Genomic DNA, 19105 nt, shown 5'->3' on the forward strand with positions numbered 1-19105 from the left:
CTCAAAAAATAAATTAAAAAAAAAAGAAAAGAAAGTACTTTGTGTCTATATTAAAATCAAATCTAGTTGTTCACTTTGCATAGGTGTTTTAAACATATCTTCCATTTAATGAAATCGCAAATTTCTGATAATGGTATTCTACTTGAAATATATTAGTTCCAAACCCTACCTTCTTTAGAAAATTTAATCCTGTCTCAATGTAACTTTTGCATTTGTGATTATCCTTTTTCTGACACAATAATCAGCATAGCAAATGCTGACCCGCACTTGCGCCCTATGCCATAACACAAGCCCGGAACATGGTGTTGAACATTTACATGCAGGTTGAAAAAGCACAGTTGCAACCCAAAGTGGAACTTTGTGGTTGTGGTATCGAGACAGGAGACAATATCCCGTAAAAAGTTAGATTCTTACGTACACAGTAGAACACGGATGAAACTAGAGGACATTATGCAAAGGATATAAGTCATTCACAGAAGGATAAATACTGCATGATCCCACTTATATGAAGTATCTAAAGTCGTCAAACCCATAGAAGCAGAGAGTAGAATGATGGTTGTTGACAAGGCCTGGGCAGGGAGATATGGGGAGTTGCCCAATGGGTATAAAGTTTCAACTATGCAAGCTAAATAATTCTAGAGATTGGCTGTACAACATTCTGCCTATCATTTACAATACTGTGTTATGTACTTTAAAATTGAAGAGGGCAGATCTCATATTAAGTGTCCTTAACACAATTTTTTAAAAAATTCTTAAAGAAAAAAATTTATTTTTGGGTTTGACTCATATTACAGAGGTATCTAACATTTATTTAGCAAATGGTAACTAATGAAGTTTGTTCTTTATGAATTTAAATATGAAGTAAGCATAAACTAGACATCACATAATCAATTTAGTTACCACTGGCATTACTTGTAATCTCTTTCCTACTATCCTTCCCTTGTTATGATAAAATGCAACAAACATGCATACGGTCCCAAAACTGTATCTTTCTGAAATTTGTGGTTGTCTCCTCACAATAATTGCATATGTAAACCTTAAAAATACTAAGTTTTTTAGACATCAATCATAATTTAATTTTAACTAAAAACAGCTTTAGTAATCAGCATATAGCTTAATATTATGTACCTCATAATAAATAACAATATAACAGAATCTAATTATAAATTTAATAAAATAAGTATATTTAGGTAATAGATAAACCAAGGAGAAGAAAAGGATTTTGATTTAGACATTGCCCTCTCTTTCTGTATTTTACTTGATTCCTGAGCAGAAAAACTGAATTAAGCAGCAGCCAGAAGGCATAGACGCAGAGTGGAAAAGCTCTTCTCTTTTTAGTAACTTTTGTGCCTGTTTTAAATTGATCATTTGTTTCATCAGCTAATCCCCAAGTAGAGGGCATGTCCTTTCCATTTGTAAGATCCTCTTACAGAAGTTGAATTCCCTCCTTATCACCTCAGGCCAATAAGTATTTTCCTTTTGCTTGTTGTTAGGAAAAAGGAAAAAAAAAAAAAAATGGCTCATACCATTTGCTGGAGCTGTCTGCATTTTAATCCAAGCCTATGAACGGACATCAGAGTGCCCTTATGATATTTTGCACAAAAGGCTCAGTGTTCATGGCTGTACTCAGAGAACCCAAAATAGCATTCTGCGAGCAGTGACATACGGGTGGTGTTGTACTAAGTGCACAATCGTCTCCAGCTCAGAGCAGTGTAGCCCATGTCCAGTCTGAGGAGAAGCCCGTGAAGAAAAGTAAGAGCCATCTCTCCTCCCTTCCTCATGTGTTTGTCATGAATTTTGAATTTCAATTTTTGCAGAACTCCTAGAACTTGAAGATAACACAGGTAAGGATGTGATAATTAGGCATATTTGAATTATATAAATTGTCTCTTAATGAATATAGGGCCAAAAAGGACTTGAAAAGTGCTTTGCTAGTTTGTGTTTCATAAGGGAAAAAAAAATTTCTAAAAAATTTAAAATCACAATGTGTATATTGGACTTTCTCTAAAATAAATATTTTTGAGAACAATTGGCCATCTCTACAGTTCGGACTGAGAAAAATAAAAGTTGCTCATTCCAGAACATTTAAAACATTAAATTTCTTGGGAGGAATGTATCACTACTGTTTCTTTCTTCCTCTAGGATTTTGTTTTTAATTTATCATGTATTTATCTCTGTACTATTGGATGCTATGAACAATAAAGTCACCTTAAAGAAACAAGAAAAATATAAAGTAAATATTTTAATATAATTAATTATTTACTTCTTAGGAAATGATACTCAGTATGGAGCTTTCCGCATATCTGAATAAAATTCAATGTTTCTTTGAAGGACAGTCGATTCTCAAAGTTGACCTATAGTTATTTTATTTTCTTCCTCTTTGTCAGTTGTTTTGGCTATCGAACTTTTTGTTGACATTAGAAAAGCCTTAAAGCAAAAAAACTTAAGTAATTAAGACTATGATAATAATAATAATGAAAGTAAACAATTGGACAAATTATCAATATAGATACCTACATATTCAAACAATCCTTTCTTTCTAGCATTGTTTTTGACATCTCCCAGATTTGAGAAATGAGTTACTTTTGCCAAAAGTAACCAGAAAGACGACCAGAAAGATGTTTGACACTTTTTAAAAACCCATACTGTTAGAGTTTTCAACTTTCATCACCACTCACTAGAAAGAATCCACCTAAAATGCTCTAAAACCTGCCTTTTTACAACCTACAACAAATCAATTTCTTTTTGAAATGAGGCATGCCCTCTTGAAAATTCTGGTATGATTCAGTAAGGGCATTTGTGTCTCACTTTAAAAACCACTTTAGAATTAGTAAAACAGAAATGTTTTTGTCAGAAATTCATTGCATTAATTACTCAATAAAAGACATTCAGAGGGGCGCCTGGGTGGCTCAGTTGTTAAGCGTCTGCCTTCGGCTCAGGTCATGATCTCGGTGTCCTGGGATCAAGCCCCGCATCAGGCTCCCTGCTCAGCGGGGAGCCTGCTTCTCCCTCTGCCTGCTGCTCTCCCTGCTTGTGTGCATGCTCTCTCTCTCTCGCTCTCTCTCTCTCTGACAAATAAATAAAATATTTTAAAAAAAAGACACTCAGAATCATCAAAGAATGTTTTAAAATTAAAGCAAAACATATAATTGAGACTTTGCTTTGACATAGCAAGTCAAGTTAGAAATGTTAGTATCGGACAGTGACTTATCAACATACAGGATCAGTACATCTACATTTTATAAGAATTTACATGATAAATGAACTTGTAAATTTGTAGGGTAGTATATTAAAGTGGGAATAATTTTGGCACATCAGTTATGGCTCAAAATAACCCAGGTAATTTTCTCTAAGTGCAAAATTTAGAAATGTTATTTCTGTAGAAATGAGCAAATTATACATACATAAATCATAGAAACGGAAAATGCCACCATTTTTTCTGTCTCTAAATTGGATTATAACTAAATTGTTTCCAGGAGTTTGCCACCTATTTTATTTTTTTAATCTCTAGTGGAGACTCTAGTGAAGGTTCTATGACATTTTTTTGCTAAAGAGATAATACTATGAAAATCAGAGAAACATAAAATGTAACTAGAACATTAAAAAGAAAAAGAGAAAAGGGTATAGATGCATCTTTCTATAAACTTTTTAATAGTATTGTTGTTTGTTATTAAGGAAATACTTCATGACAATGCTTGAAATTGCTTTTGAACTAGTAAAGCAAAATATAACCATTTCCTATAATATTGGATGAAAAATAAAGGGGCCATAACATTACTTTTCAAATGGATATAATTCTCCTCCTTCTCCTCCTTCATAATAAGGCTTTTGTCTTTGTGTCTATGTAAGACATTGGTTTTTCTTTGGTTATTTTCTCTCTTTTATCCAGTGTCTGTAAAACATACCAATTCTAAAGGCGTATCAGGATTTGACTCCAAATTATTGGTTAATAATAAATGGACATATGTGACAATGGAATATTACTCAGCCATCAAACACAATGAAATCCTGCTATTTAAGATGATGTGGGTGGAGCTAGAGTATATTATTCTAAATGAAGCAAGTCAGTCAGAGAAAGACAAATACCATATGATTTCTCTCACATGGTGGCATTTAAGAAACAAAAGAGATGAATGTAGAGGAAGGGGAAAAAGAAAAAGAAAAAGAGAGGGAGGCAAGCCATAAGAGACTCTTCAGTAATAGAGAACAGTGTTGATGGAGGGAGGTGGGCCTGGGATGGGATAAATGGGTCATGGGTATTAAGGAGGGCACTTGTGATGAGCACTGGGTGTTATATGTAAGTGATGAATCACTAAATTCTACTCCTACTCCTGAAACAAACAAACAAAATTAGGGCCAAATTTTTGACCCAGTAAACCTCTTTCCTGGGACTATATCATACGTAAATAATCTAAAAGTAGATGAAGAAGAGTATCTAGAACAAAAGGATGATAAATGATTGAGTAAAATAAAATGCTCTATATCACAATAAAATAATATATAGCCATTAAAAATGACTATCATAAAGACTATTAAAAATGGGTATATGTGTTTGCATGCACACACATATGTGTGTGTCTGTATTTGTCTATGGACAGATTTCAAAATATATATACATATGTATATATTCATTTGATAATTTCAAGACTACATAAATTATTAGTTAAAATTCTATGCCATTTTATTATTTTCTGTCCCTTCTATTTTTTTTAATTTTTTTTAAAGATTTTTTTTTAATTTATTTATTAGAGAGAGAGTGAGAGAGAGAGAGCAAGAGGGGGAAGGGTTAGAGGGAGAAGCAGACTCCCCGCCGAGCAGGGAGCCCGATGTGGGACTCGATCCTGGGACTCCGGGATCATGACCTGAGCTGAAGGCAGTCGCTTAACCAACTGAGCCACCCAGGTGCCCTTTTTTAATTTTTTAAAGTTTCTATTTTAATTCCACTTAGTTAACATACAGTGTTATATTAGTTTCAGGTGTATAATACAGTAATTTAACACTTCCATACATTATCCTGTGCTCATCACAACTGCACTCCTTAATCCCCATCACCTATTTAACCCATCTCCACACCCACCTCCCCTTTGGTAACCATCAGTTTGTTCTCTATAGTTAAGAATTTGTTAAAAAAAAAAGAAAAGAAAAGAATCTGTTTCTTGGTTTGCCTCTCTTTTTTTTCCCCTTTGCTGGTTTGTTTTGTTTCTTAACACAACCACATATGAGTGAAATCAAATGTTATTTGTCTGTCTCTGACTTATTCTGCTTAGTATAATATTCATCATTGCAAATGGCGAAATTTCATTCTTTTTTTAAAGCTCAGTAATATTTCAGTGTGCATGTGTGTGTATCACATCTTCTTTATCCATCCAGTAAATGGACATGGGCTATTTCCATAGTTTGGTTATTGTAGATAATCTGCTATAAACATTGGGATGCATAAATACCTTTGAATTGGTGTTTTTGTATTCTTTGGCTAAATATCTAGATGGGTTGTTCTATTTTTCGTCTTTTGAGGAACCTCCACTGTTCTCCAGAGTGGCTGTACCAGTTTGCATTCCCACAACAGTGCAAGAGGGTTCCCCTTACTCCACATCCTTGCCAACACCTGTTGTTTCTTGTGTTGTATGCCGTTTTATATAATGGATGACATATATAAAGTTACTTATATGAAATTTATATTTAAACTATTTTAAATATTTGAAGCAATGTTATTCAGTGTATATGTGTATTAAACCGATGTTTAAAACACACAGCTCTTAAATCATAAGTGTAATTTTTATGAGATTATGTGACATTGTATTCTAATTGAGCACTTGCATTGTAGGGAAAGCAGGAACAAGCAATACACTTTTAACACTGTATATATGTAAGTTAAGTGTCCAAATTTTAGTAAATTATTAGCTGCTTTCTACATATTAAGAAGCAAAATGATCTTAGGCTTGCTGGATTAAAAAAATAACATGAGGGATTATTTAATATAAGAACATCATCTCTTCACAGAACATATTAACTCTTTCTACACATTGATAAATGGAGTGGCTCATAGTCCACATAATGTAAGTTCTAAGGGGAAAAAAAAGACATCTTTTCAGTCAATAATCAACTCATTCATTCATCAGATTATACTGAATGCTTTTACACTTAAGCACTGAAAGGAAACATGTTTGTCTTCTCTGGCATCAATTACAAAGGAATCAAAAACTTAAAGAATCTATCTCATCTTGCTTTTTAAATCCATTTGTACCTCGAATTAATTATACTCATGATGGTTTTCCTTCCTGAAATGTATATATATTTTTAACCCATCCCATCTCTTGGAGGTACACTTTTACTATTTTCTAGATTTACAAATGTATCTCTTTTAATTTTTCCTATATACATTTTATTTAGAATTAAAGTGATTTACTCAACTCTCTTATTTTGGGAATTTTAGAGTAGGAGTTTATTTGCTCTGTAATCATGCCATTCATGTTAAAGGGATTTAAAAAAATCTCCCTTGTGAGATGTTTCCAATATTATGTTTACTAAAGTACATTACTTGGTCATTCTTTGTACATAGCTCATAGCATACAATCATAAAATGATATCCCTAAAATGTAAAATAGTTGTTTTTTGTTTTTTGGTTTTTTTTAAAGATTTTATTTATTTATTTGAGACAGAGAGAATGAGAGAGACAGAGAGCACATGAGAGGGGGGAGGGTCAGAGGGAGAAGCAGACTCCCTGCCGAGCAGGGAGCCCGATGCGGGACTTGATCCCGGGACTCCAGGATCATGACCTGAGCCGAAGGCAGTCGCTTAACCAACTGAGCCACCCAGGCGCCCTGTAAAATAGTTGTTTTTAAACACTCTGCTAAACTAGTGCATCTGGTTTCAAATTTTGTCTTCAAAATATATTTTCATGGTCACATACTCTAAACAAATTCAACAGGATGAACTTTAAAAAAAATGTAGACTAGTCAAAAAAAAATGTGGGCTAGTCACTAAGTTATTTTAACTTATATTCAGAAAACAAAAACATAAAACAAATGATATAAAATTTTTGATTTATATGTTTTATGTAAAGAAACTAAGAAAGCATTGAGTTTTTTATTATACAATTCGAAACTAAAATCATTCTTTTTTCACAGAGGTGTTTGTGCAAAAATATTTTGTACCAAAATAATTACATATTCTCATTGATTTTTTTAAAACCTATCCTTTGAGACACACATTCCGTATTAGGATCCAAAATTTATTATAACTTTACTCTAAAATTTTTGTGGATGACTATTGAAATATTAAATTAAACTCCTTATCAATTCATTTTTTTCAGTTTTGAAATTGATTTGAGTATTAATTTAACACATGGAATAATCTGAGAGATTAAAATTTCAAATTTCCTGAATTTATTTTTTAACTCTCAAGTCATAGGGAAGTGTAAGAAAATGATTATATTATTGTCCTTTACTTATATATTATTATAGTTATTATTAGTATTATTCATAGTAAACAGAATTTACAGAGTGGTTACTTTGGTGCTTGGTTTATTTTTTTCTTTGCAACATCTTTGCTTTTTATTGTCCATTTAATTGTCCTACAAACAATCTCAAAAACTGCATTTTCTATCTTAAGACATTCTTCCTTAAATCCAAACTCCCCAGTGAAGAGATCTCTGCTTTTCCTCTATTAGCATAGACTTTGAATGACTCATCTACTCTTGGAATTCATCAGTTCTAGACTAATCACTCTTCAATCCACTTTTTTCTGCTTCAATCACTCCTAAAACTTCTCTTTAGCTATTCACCAAGATGTACCATTTTTTGTTTGTTTTCCTTTTAATTGACAAATGGTATAGGAAACCAAATCTGGGCACTAAGGGTGCATGTTAATTTTGGTGATAGGTAAATTACTGATGATATTGGTGTGGCCTCTTTTGGTGGCAAGTTAAGAAAGATATCGATTTCATGTTCATTTGTTAACATTGATTTTTCTAATTAAATACAATTCACTATGGAACTTTACTTTCCTGAGACCATGAGTGTTGTCAACTACTAAATCTTTCTACTATACAACTTTAATTGTCATAATCCTGTGTAATCTCTTTAAACATTTGAGTATATATGTCAAAAATTAACTAGCTTCAACAATTAGTTTTACATTTTTTTTTAAAAGATTTTATTTATTTATTTGACAGAGAGAAACACAGAGAGAGAGGGAACACAAGCAGGGGGAGTGGGAGAGGGAGAAGCAGGCTCCCCGCTGAGCAGAGAGCCCGATGTGGGGCTCGATCTCAGGACCCTGAGATCATGACCTGAGCCGAAGGCAGACGCTTAACGACTGAGCCACCCAGGCGCCCCTAGTTTTACATTTTTATGCAATAAATAATACATTGGTAAACAGTGTTTTGGACCAAATTTTCTAAATTCTGATTTGTTTCTTTAGTATAGACTTTCAGACATGAGTTCAGTAGATAAAATGGTGTGAAATCTTTAATGCTCCTGAAATATATTTTCTAATTTAAAAATATCATTTCAATTTATTTTGCTGGTATGAGAAACAGTTCATGACAAGAAGTCATGGATTAAAAACTTGGAGGTTATAGGAAGTAAGTGCATATATTTGAGAGACTTAAGAGGTAGACCTGACCATAAATGAAGCTTGAATATGTATGGAAGATAAAGTAAACATTGAAGGGGGATTCCTTATTCAAGTGCCAGTTTTTGAGTGGGTACTGGTTTCATTCAGTAAGAGAAAGAACAATGAAAACGAATGAGCAATAAAAGATAATGGTTTCTATGTGGGACATGGACTTTGAAATGCCTCTTGGAAAGTAGGTCTATAGATAAAAAAAGAGATAAATATGGACTGCTGAGAATCCTTTGTGATGCTTTGGTATATAGACATTAACTGAAGCCATAAAATCTGCAGATATTACCACACATATAGAATGAGCAAAGCATTTCTGAAGAGAACAATAAAATGAAGTAGAGATTTTGAGGTGAAAGAGGAACTTGAAAGTATGTAGAGCTTCGCAAGCCAAAAAGAGAGAATTTTTAAAAAGGGAATTGCAATTATGATGAAGGCAACAATGTGCTATGCCACTGTAAAGTTAATTTCAAAAAAGAAAAAGAATTTATTGAATTTTGTTAAAGAAATAAAGGGTATCCCTCTTGACCTGGATGGGTTGGTTGCATTGTAGTATTGGGGGGGAAAGCCAGATTGCATTTTTCTGTAGATGGGATGAGAAAAATGTGGAGAAAGTGAATGGACATTTAATCCATTTCTCTGAGATTTATTTATTTTTTTATGTTGTGCCTTTCGAATTAATCCCCTAATAATCTTTTTTTTTATCCTATTTTCTATACCTATGCCTTGTTTTTCTACTTTCTTAAAGATTTTTCTTCAAATTTATTTTTAAAAATTTCCTCCTACAAACACCTTTAAAAAATAGCCAGGAATTACAATTCCTATTCTCTAAGTGCTCTTGTTAAAAGCTTGCTATACTTCTTTCATTGAGGAAGTATCTTCTTTTATTTATTTAAGGAGCTTTTGGTCTTCTTCCTTTCTTCTGTTGTTGTTGTTTTCTGCCACTCCTGGCTTGTTTTTGCTTCTTTTAAGTTATATTTTTATGCTTTGTATTTGTTTTGGACTTTTTGTTTCAACTGGCATCTTTCCCCAAGAGGAACCTCATGTATATATAAGAATAAGGAAAATAAAAATTCTTTGGGAAATCTTTTTGTATAAGTGGTGAATGGAGACTGAATACTGTCAGAATTCATTAGATTTTTTTCTGGCAATGACAAAGGTGACTTTGTCATTTAGAGATCATGAAATATTACAGTTTTTCTCTTGAGGATATATATATTTCCCTATTAAAGGAAGTTGATAGGTAGACAGGTAGGTAGAGAAAGAGAGAGAGAGAGAGAGGGAGACTTCAACTTACAAGGTGATAAAAATCAATTTTTCTATGTTTAGATGTGACAATGGACCTATACATTAATGGTTTTATCCTTCTGATATCTCTGAAGTATCTTAGGTCCTGTGACTACTTATACACATTTCTACTCCTGTCTCCTACTAGATCCTGACATTTCATATAAAAGAAACTATACACATTAGCCTTGGGTGTTTTAATCTGAAATCATTTGTAATCTTTAAGAAATATTTCCCATTCCCAATTGCCTTGAGTTGGAAAGAGCTCTTTCCTGAATGATTTAAACAGTATGCATATTGACAGTTACTCCTTTTATTTTTATTCTTGTAGCAATGGGGACTTACTAGTGATTCTCTTCTGTACTTTAGGAAGAGATTAATTAGAGTTTTCCAAAGAAATCTGGGATTAGAAATATTTAAAGAAATTCCATGTTTTTATGATATAATGAGAACTACCTTTATTGAATATTTGATATGCTTCAGGTCCAGCTTGTTATTTTTATGTGACTTATCATAGCATACCTAGAAGTTAGGTATATTATCTCATTTTGCAGTTGGAGAAAATCTGAGAGTGTTTAAGTACTTTGACTAGTGTGTTGCAGCTATAATATTATAGAGGCACAAATCTTTACATTTTATACAGATTCTTCTTAATGGACAACATTAATTTAATATTAATATTAAATGAAGATTTAACTCAGTAATATAATTAAGAAAAAGAACCAGGTAGAAATTATACAGTTCATTTGACTTAATTCCTATTTTCAATCTGTATTACTTATAAGAACCATCTACTCTAGGTATAATGTGGCAACCAGAAAGTTACTATTGCATGACCAGGACATAAAGTAAAAGTCTATCTGACAACCCATGCAAACTGTTCTCTTGAAGAAAGATAAAAGCAGGTTAAGGTGAGAGATATAGACTTGAAATATTCAAAATGACCATGTTGTGCTCCTCCATGTTGCAGAGCATTCTCCAGATAAGTGACTCCCTTGTAGTCTCCTGTAGGTAACACAGAGTATGCCCAAGACCATCAGCTGAGCTGTGGCAAAATATGAAAAATTATATTTTTATCGATGTTTTACCTCATACTCTTGTATTTCAATTTTGAGTATGTTTTTATGAAATATCTTTGTCGATCTCTGAGAGTCGGGGACCTGGAGCGGCGAAGGAACTGAGAAAAAGAGACGACAGTATAGTGAGGCACAGGGGACGCCGAGCAAACAGCCCGAGGTGCCGAGGTTTATTTTCCATACTCTTATATACCTTCCACAGCGATATAGATCTATAATGATTTACAGCAGGGGCGTAGTAAGGCACATTCCTCCATGTATACAGGATTAGTCAAGCACATAAGAATCTTTAAAACAGAATAAAGGAACAAAGAGGGGAGTGCCCAGTGTACTGTTTATAGGACAAGGGAACAAAGAGGGGAGTGCACAGTGTGGTGTTTACAGCTGGCTTCCTATCTACAAAACATCTTCTCCTGCATACTTTAGAACTGACCACACACATCCCAAGGGCATTTCACTCTGATCCTTTTGGGTTATTTTTAACCCTGCAATCTCGAGTTTTCTCAGAGATCTTGGAGTCTGAGCGAACATGCACCAGTGGTCATTGTGGCATTCTGTTTCCTACATATCTTTATGGTGGTAAAAGTTGTAGAAGTAAATGATTAGTATATAAATACATATTACAATATTGGAGTTCACCCTAAGCATTTTTTTCATAGGAGAATAAATATGAAAATTTGGAAACCACTGCTCTAGTAATAAACCCTGGCCAGTATCTACCCATATATTTCTTTCCCAAAATGGCATCCATATTCTGGAAAATGGTTCCTGCAAGGTTAAGGGTACCAGCTCTGGAGGAAGTAATCCGCTTGGATTTAATTCCAGCCTGACAAATTATTACACAGCTAATGTAACTTCTGTGCGCTCACTGTCTACATTTAGGTAATATCAATAATAATGGAGCATACACCATAGAACTGTTTTAAGATAAATCAGTTAAAGAATGGCTTTTGCTATACAAAGAGTATAGCAAACTCTTTGTATAGCAAAATCATGAAGTAAGCTCCCAATATATGTTACACATGATGGTTGTGGTGGTGGTGTTATCCTTGGACTATTTGCCTTAGAATCACCTTGGAGCTTGTTAAAATCACCTAAATGGTGAATCAAAATCTGTGGAATATGGAATCTACATTTTACTTAGCTTTTCAGTTAATTCTTTTTTTAAATTTTATTTTATTATGTTAATCACCGTACATTACATCATTAGTTTTTGATGTAGTGTTCCATGATTCATTGTTTACATATAACACCCAGTGCTCCATTCAATACATGTCCTCTTTAATACCCATCACCAGGCTAACCCATCCCCCCAACCCCCTCCCCTCTAGAACCCTCAGTTTGTTTCTCAGAGTCCATCGTCTCTCATGGTTCGTCTCCCCCTCCAATTCCCCCCCTTCATTTTTCCCTTCCTACTATCTTCTTTTTTTTAACATATAATGTATTATTTGTTTCAGAGGTACAGGTCTGTGATTCAACAGTCTGACACAATTCACAGCGCTCAACATAGCACATACCCTCCCAAATGTCTATCACCCAGCCACCCCACCCCTCCCACCCCCCACCACTCCAGCAACAATCTGTATGTTTCCTGAGATTAAGATTCCTCATATTGGGGCACCTGGGTGGCTCACTCGTTAAGCGTCTGCCTTCGGCTCAGGTCATGATCCCGAAGTCCTGGGATCGAGCCCCGCATCGGGCTCCCTGCTCAGCAGGGAGTCTGCTTCTCCTTCTCCCTCCGTCTACCACTCTGCCTACTTGTGCTCACTCTCTGTCAAATAAATAAATAAAATCTTTAAAAAAAAAAAAAGATTCCTGATATTGGTGAGATCATGTCTTTATCTGATTGACTTACTTCGCTCAGCATAATACCCTCTAGTTTCATCCATGTTGTTGCAAATGGCAAGATTTCATTCCTTTTGATGGCTGCATAATATTCCATTGTATATATATACCACATCTTCTTTATCCATTCATCTGTCGATGCACATCATGGCTCTTTCCATAGTTTCGCTATTGTGGACATTGCTGCTATAAACATCGGGATGCACGTACCCCTTTGGATCACTACATTTGTATTTTTGGGGTAAATACTCAGTAGTGCAATTGCTGGGTCATAGGGTAGCTTTATTTTCAACTTTTAGAAGAACCTCCATACTGTTGTCCAGAGTGGCTGCACCAGCTTGCATTCCCACCAACAGTGTAGGAGGGTTCCCCTTTCTCTGCAAACCCGCCAACATCTGTCGTTTCCTGACTTGTTAATTTTAGCATTCTGACTGGTGTGAGGTGGTATCTCATTGAGGTTTTGATTTGGATTTCCCTGATGCCAAGTGATGTTGAACACTTTTTCATGTGTCTGTTGGCCATTTGGATGTCTTCTTTGGAAATGTCTGGTCATGTCTTCTATCTATTTCTTGATTGGATCATTTGTTCTTTGGGTGTTGAGTCTGATAAGTTCTTTGTAGATTTTGGATACTAGCCCTTTATCTGATATGTCATTTACAAATATCTTCTCCCATTCTGTCGGTTGTCTTTTGGTTTTGTTGACTATTTCTTTGGCTATGCAAAAGCTTTTTATGTTGATGAAGTCCCAATAGTTCATTTTGCCCTTGCTTCCCTTGCCTTTGGCGATGTTTCTTGGAAGAAGTTGATGGCGCGGAGGTCGAAGAAGTTGCTGCCTGTGTTCTCCTTTAGGATTTTGATGGACTCCTGTCTCACACTGAGGTCTTTCAACCATTTTGAGTCTATTTTTGTGTGTGGTGTAAGGAAATGGTCCAGTTTCATTCTTCTGCATGTGGTTGTCCAATTTTCCGAACACCATTTGTTGAAGAGACTGTCTTTGTTCCATTGGACATTCTTTCCTGTTTTGTCGAAGATTAGTTGACCATAGAGTTGAAGGTCCATTTCTGGGCTCTCTAGTCTGTTCCATTGATCCATGTGTCTGTTTTTGTGTGAGTACCATACTGTCTTGATGATGACAGCTTTGTAATAGAGCTTGAAGTCTGGAATTGTGATGCCACCAGCTTTGCTTTTTTTTTTTCAATGTTCCTCTGGCTATTCGGGGTCTTTTCTGGTTCCATACAAATTTTAGGATTATTTGTTCCATTTCTTTGAAAAAAGTTGATGGTATTTTGATGGGGATTGCATTGAATGTGTAGATTGCCCTAGGTAGCATTGACATCTTCACAATATTTGTTCTTCCAATCCACGAGCATGGAACGTTTTTCCATTTCTTTGTGTCTTCCTCAATTTCTTTCATGAGTATTTTATAATTTTCTGAGTACAGATCTTTGCCTCTTTGGTTAGATTTATTCCTAGGTATCTGATGGCTTTGGGTGCAATTGTATATGGGATCGACTCAATTTCTCTTTCTTCTGTTTTGTTGTTGGTATATAGGAATGCCACTGATTTCTGGGCATTGATTTTATATCCTCCCACTTTACTGAATTCCTGTATGAATTCTAGCAGTTTTGGGTGGAGTCTTTTGGGGTTTCCACATAAAGTATCATATCATCTGCAAAGAGTGAGAGTTTGACTTCTTCTTTGCCGATTAGGATGCCTTTTATTTCTTTCGTTGTCTAATTGATGTGGCTAAGACTTCTAGTACTATGTGAATAGCAGTGGTGATAGTGGACATCCCTGCCATGTTCCTGACCTTAGGGGGAAAGATCTCAGTTTTTCCCCATTGAGAATGATATTCGCTGTGGGTTTTTCATAGATGGCTTTTATGATATTGAGGTATGTACCCTCTATCCCTACAGTGTGAAGAGTTTTGATCAAGAAAGGATGCTGTACTTTGTCAAATGCTTTTTCTGCATCTATTGAGAGGATCATTTGGTTCTTGTTCTTTCTTTTATTAATGTATTGTATCACATTGATTGATTTGCAGATGTTGAACCGCCTTGCAGGCCAGGAATAAATCCCACTTGGTCGTGGTGAATAATCCTTTTAATATACTGTTGGATCCTATTGGCTAGTGGTGAGAAACATAGCGACAACAATACAGTAATAGTGGGGGAATTTAACAGCCCCCTCACTGGAATGGAAAGATTCCCCCACTATTACTGTATCCTATTTTGGTGAGAATTTTTGCATACATGTTCATCAGGGATGTCGGTCTGTAATTCTCCTTTTTGATGGGGTCTTTGTCTGGTTTTGGGATCAAGGTGATGGTGGCCTCATAAAACGAGTTTGGAAGTTTTCCTTCCATTTCTATTTTTTGGAACAGTTTCAGAAGAATAGGGATTAATTCTTCTTTAAATGTTTGGTAGAATTCCCCTGGGAAGCCATCTGGCCCTGGGCTCTTGTTGTTGGGAGATTTTTGATGACTGCTTCAATTTCCTTAGTGGTTATAGGTCTGTTCAAGTTTTCTATTTCTTCCTGGTTCGGTTTTGGTAGTTGATACTTCTCTAGGAATGCATCCATTTCTTCCAGATCATCTAATTTCCTGGCATACAGTTGCTCATAATATGTTCTTATAATTGTTTGTATTTCTTTGGTGTTGGTTGCGATCTCTCCTCTTTCATTCATGATTTTATTTATTTGGATCGTTTCTCTTTTCTTTTTGATAAGTCTGGCCAGGGGTTTATCAATCTTGTTAATTCTTTCAAAGAACCAGCTCCTAGTTTCGTTGATTTGTTCTACTGTTCTTTTGGTTTCTATTTCATTGATTTCTGCCATGATCTTTATTATTTCTCTTCTCCTGCTGGGTTTAGGCTATATTTGCTGTTCTTTCTCCAGCTCCTTTAGGTGTAGGGTTAGGTTGTGTATTTGAGATCTTTCTTGTTTCTTGAGAAAGGCTTGTATTGCTATATACTTTCCTCTTAGGACTGCCTTTGTTGCATTGCAAATATTTTGAACAGTTGTGTTTTCATTTTCATTGGTTTCCATGAATTCTTCTTTAATTTCCTGGTTGACCCATTCATTCTTTAGTAGGATGCTCTTTAGCCTCCATGTATTTGAGATCTTTCCAACTTTCCTCTTGTGATTGAGTTCTAGTTTCAAAGCATTGTGGTCTGAAAAGATGCAGGGAATGATCCCAAACTTTTGGTACCAGTTGAGACCTGATTTCTGACCTAGGATGTGATCTATCCTGGAGAATGTTCCATGGGCACCAGAGAAGAACATGTATTCTATTGCTTTGGGATGGAATTTTCTGAATATATCTGTGAAGTACATTTGGTCCAGTGTGTCATTTAAAGTCTTTATTTCTTTGTTGATCTTTTGCTTAGATGATCTTTCCATTCCAGTGAGGGGGCTGTTAAATTCCCCCACTATTACTGTATTGTTGACGCTATGTTTCTTTGCTTTTGTTATTGATTGGCTTATATAATTGGCTGCTCCCATGTTAGGGGCATAGATATTTACAATTGTTAGATCTTCTTGTTGGATAGACCCTTTAAGTATGATATAGTGTCCTTCCTCATCTCTTATTATACTCTTTGGTTTAAAATCTAATTTGTCTGATATAAGGATTGCCCCCCCCAGCTTTCTTTTGGTGTCCATTAGCATGGTAAATGGTTTTCCACCCCCTAACTTTCAATCTGGAAGTGTCTTTGGGTCTAAAATGAGTCTCTTGAAGACAGCATACTGATGGGTCTTGTTTTTTTTATCCAAATTGATACCCTTGTCTTTTGATTGGGGCATTTAGCCCATTTACATTCAGGGTAACTATTGAAAGATGTGAATTTAGTGCCATTGTATTGCCTGTAAGGTGACTGTTCCTGTATATTGTCTCTGTTCCTTTCTGGTCTATGTTACTTTTAGGCTCTCTCTTTGCTTAGAGGACCCCTTTCAATATTTCTTGTAGGGCTGGTTTTGTGTTTGCAAATTTCTTTAGTTTTTGTTTGTCCTGGAAGCTTTTTATCTCTCCTTCTATTCTTATGACAGCCTAGCTGGATATAGTATTCTTGGCTGCATATTTTTCTCATTTAGTGCTCTGAATATATCCTGCCAGTCCTTTCTGGCCTGCCAGGTCTCTGTGGATAGGCCTGTTGCCAGTCTAATGTTTCTACCATTGTAGGTTACACATCTCTTGTCCTGAGCTGCTTTCAAGATTTTCTCTTTGTCTCTGAGACTCCTAAGTTTTACTATTAGATGTTGGGGTGTTGACCTATTTTTATTGATTTTGAGGGGGGTTCTCTGTGCCTCCTGGATTTTGATGCCTGTTTCCTTCCCCAAATTAGGCAAGTTCTCTGCTATAATTTGCTCCAATATACCTTCTGCCCCTCTCTCTCTTTCTTCTTCTTCTGGGATCCCAATTATTCTAATATTGTTTTGTCTTATGGTATCACTTATCTCTCGAATTCTGCCCTCATGATCCAGTAGTTGTTCATCTCTCTTTTTCTCAGCTTCTTTATTTTCCTTCATTTGGTCTTCCATATCACTAAATCTCTCTTCTGCCTCATTTATCCTAGCAGTTAGAGCCTCCATTTTTTATTGCACCTCATTAATAGCCTTTTTGATTTTGACTTGGTTAGATTTTAGATCTTTTATGTCTCCAGAAAGGGTTTCTCTAATATCTTCCATGCTTTTTTCAAGCCCAGCTAGAATCTTTAAAATCATCATTCTGAACTCTAGTTCTGACATCTTACTAATGTCCATATTGATTGGTCCCTGGCATTCGATACTGTGTCTTGTTCTTTTTTTTGAGGTGATTTTTCCATCTTCTCATTTTGTCCAGAGGAGAATAGATGAATGAGAGAACAAAATGCTAACAGGGTAACAACAACCCCAGAAAAATATACACTAAACAAATCAGAAGACACCTGAAACCGGGAAAAAGAAATGGAAAGAAAGAAAAAAAAAAAAGAATATGATCAAATATGATCAGGCTGGTGAATAGATCAGTGCCACACACTAGATTTTGGGTGTATTTTGGTCTGTTAGGAGAAAGTGCCTCCCAAAATTTTATTTATTTATTTATTTTTTAAAGATTGTATTTATTTATCTGATAGAGAGAGTGAGAGAACACAAGCAGGGGGGAACAGTAGAGGGAGAGGGAGAAGCAGGCTCCCTGCCAAGCAGAGAGCCTGATGTGGGGTCGATCCAAGGACCCTGGGATCATGACCTGAGGTGAAGGTAGATGCCTAATCATCTGAGCCACTCAGGCGCCCTCCATAATTTTAAAGAAAGAAAAACTTATATATGTACAAAAATAAGGGTAAATACAATGAAGGGATGGAATATGACTGTAATGATGAAAATTATAAAAGATTTTATAAAAGGAATTGATAAGAAGTTGGTTGAAAAAAGAAAGGATTTAAAAAAAAAGGGGGGGGAGAGAATGTGATCAGGCAGGAGACTAGAACAAAGCCATATACTAGAGATTTAGGGTATATTTTGGTCTGTTAGAAGAAACTGTACCCCAAAATTTTAAAGAGAGAACAACTTATATATATACCAAAAATAAGGTTAACTACTATGAAGGGATAGAATATTACTCTAAAAATGAAAAATAAAAAGGATTTTTAAAAAAGGGATTGGTAAGATATTTGTTGAGTAAGGTTAAAAGAAAAATTCAAAAAAAAATAGAAAAAGAAAAAAAGAAAATTAAAAAAATAACTTTGATAATAAATAAATAAATAAATAAATAAATAAATAAATAAATAAATAAATAAAATAACTTTGAAAGACTAAAGAATCAGGGGGGAAATAGCCATGGATTCTATGTGCAGTATTCCCCTAGCACTGGCGTCTGCCACTCTCATTGATCGGTAAACTTGGTCTTGGCTGGCTGTTCTTGCTGATCTTCTGGGGGAGGGGCCTGTTGCCGTGGTTCCCAAATGTCTTTGCCAGAGGTGGAATTGCCCTGCCTTTGCCGGGTCCAGGGTAAGTAATCTGCTCTCCGGAGCTTTTGTTCCCTGCCAGCTTTTCGTACAGCTTTGCAGGACAAGATTTAAAATGGCAGCCTCCCAGTCTCGCCCCGGAGAAGCCAAGAACTCAGGGCCCCCACTCCTCAGTGAGGTCCAGAGAAAAGCAGTCAATCACTCCTGTCTTCGTGGTCTCCAGCTGCACTCCGTGCTCACCTGGCCTGTGACCGAACATTTCTATCTCTGGCACCCGACCCCGTATGGGGTTTCCAAACACAGCAGATCCCTGCGGTGGCTCCCACGCTG

At 35.5% G+C, this 19105-nt stretch overlaps 1 protein-coding gene across 3 annotated transcripts in view; it reads left to right on the forward strand.

The window, feature by feature from the left end:
• The first annotated feature begins 1493 nt into the window (after window positions 1-1493).
• Window positions 1494-19105, forward strand: part of CDH19 (cadherin 19) — a 104987-nt gene continuing 87375 nt past the window's right edge. For 2 of the 3 annotated variants that reach the window (XM_034996095.1, XM_034996097.1), the window contains exon 1: window positions 1494-1844. The gene's annotated coding sequence lies outside the window, so the exon portion shown is untranslated. The remainder of the gene's footprint in view (window positions 1845-19105) is intronic. The other variant, XM_034996096.1, reaches the window with a different exon arrangement.

Source organism: Mirounga leonina, unplaced genomic scaffold, assembly GCF_011800145.1.
Source record: "Mirounga leonina isolate KUSES-001 unplaced genomic scaffold, KU_Mleo_1.0 Mir_93, whole genome shotgun sequence".
Classification (NCBI taxonomy): Eukaryota; Metazoa; Chordata; class Mammalia; order Carnivora; family Phocidae; genus Mirounga; species Mirounga leonina.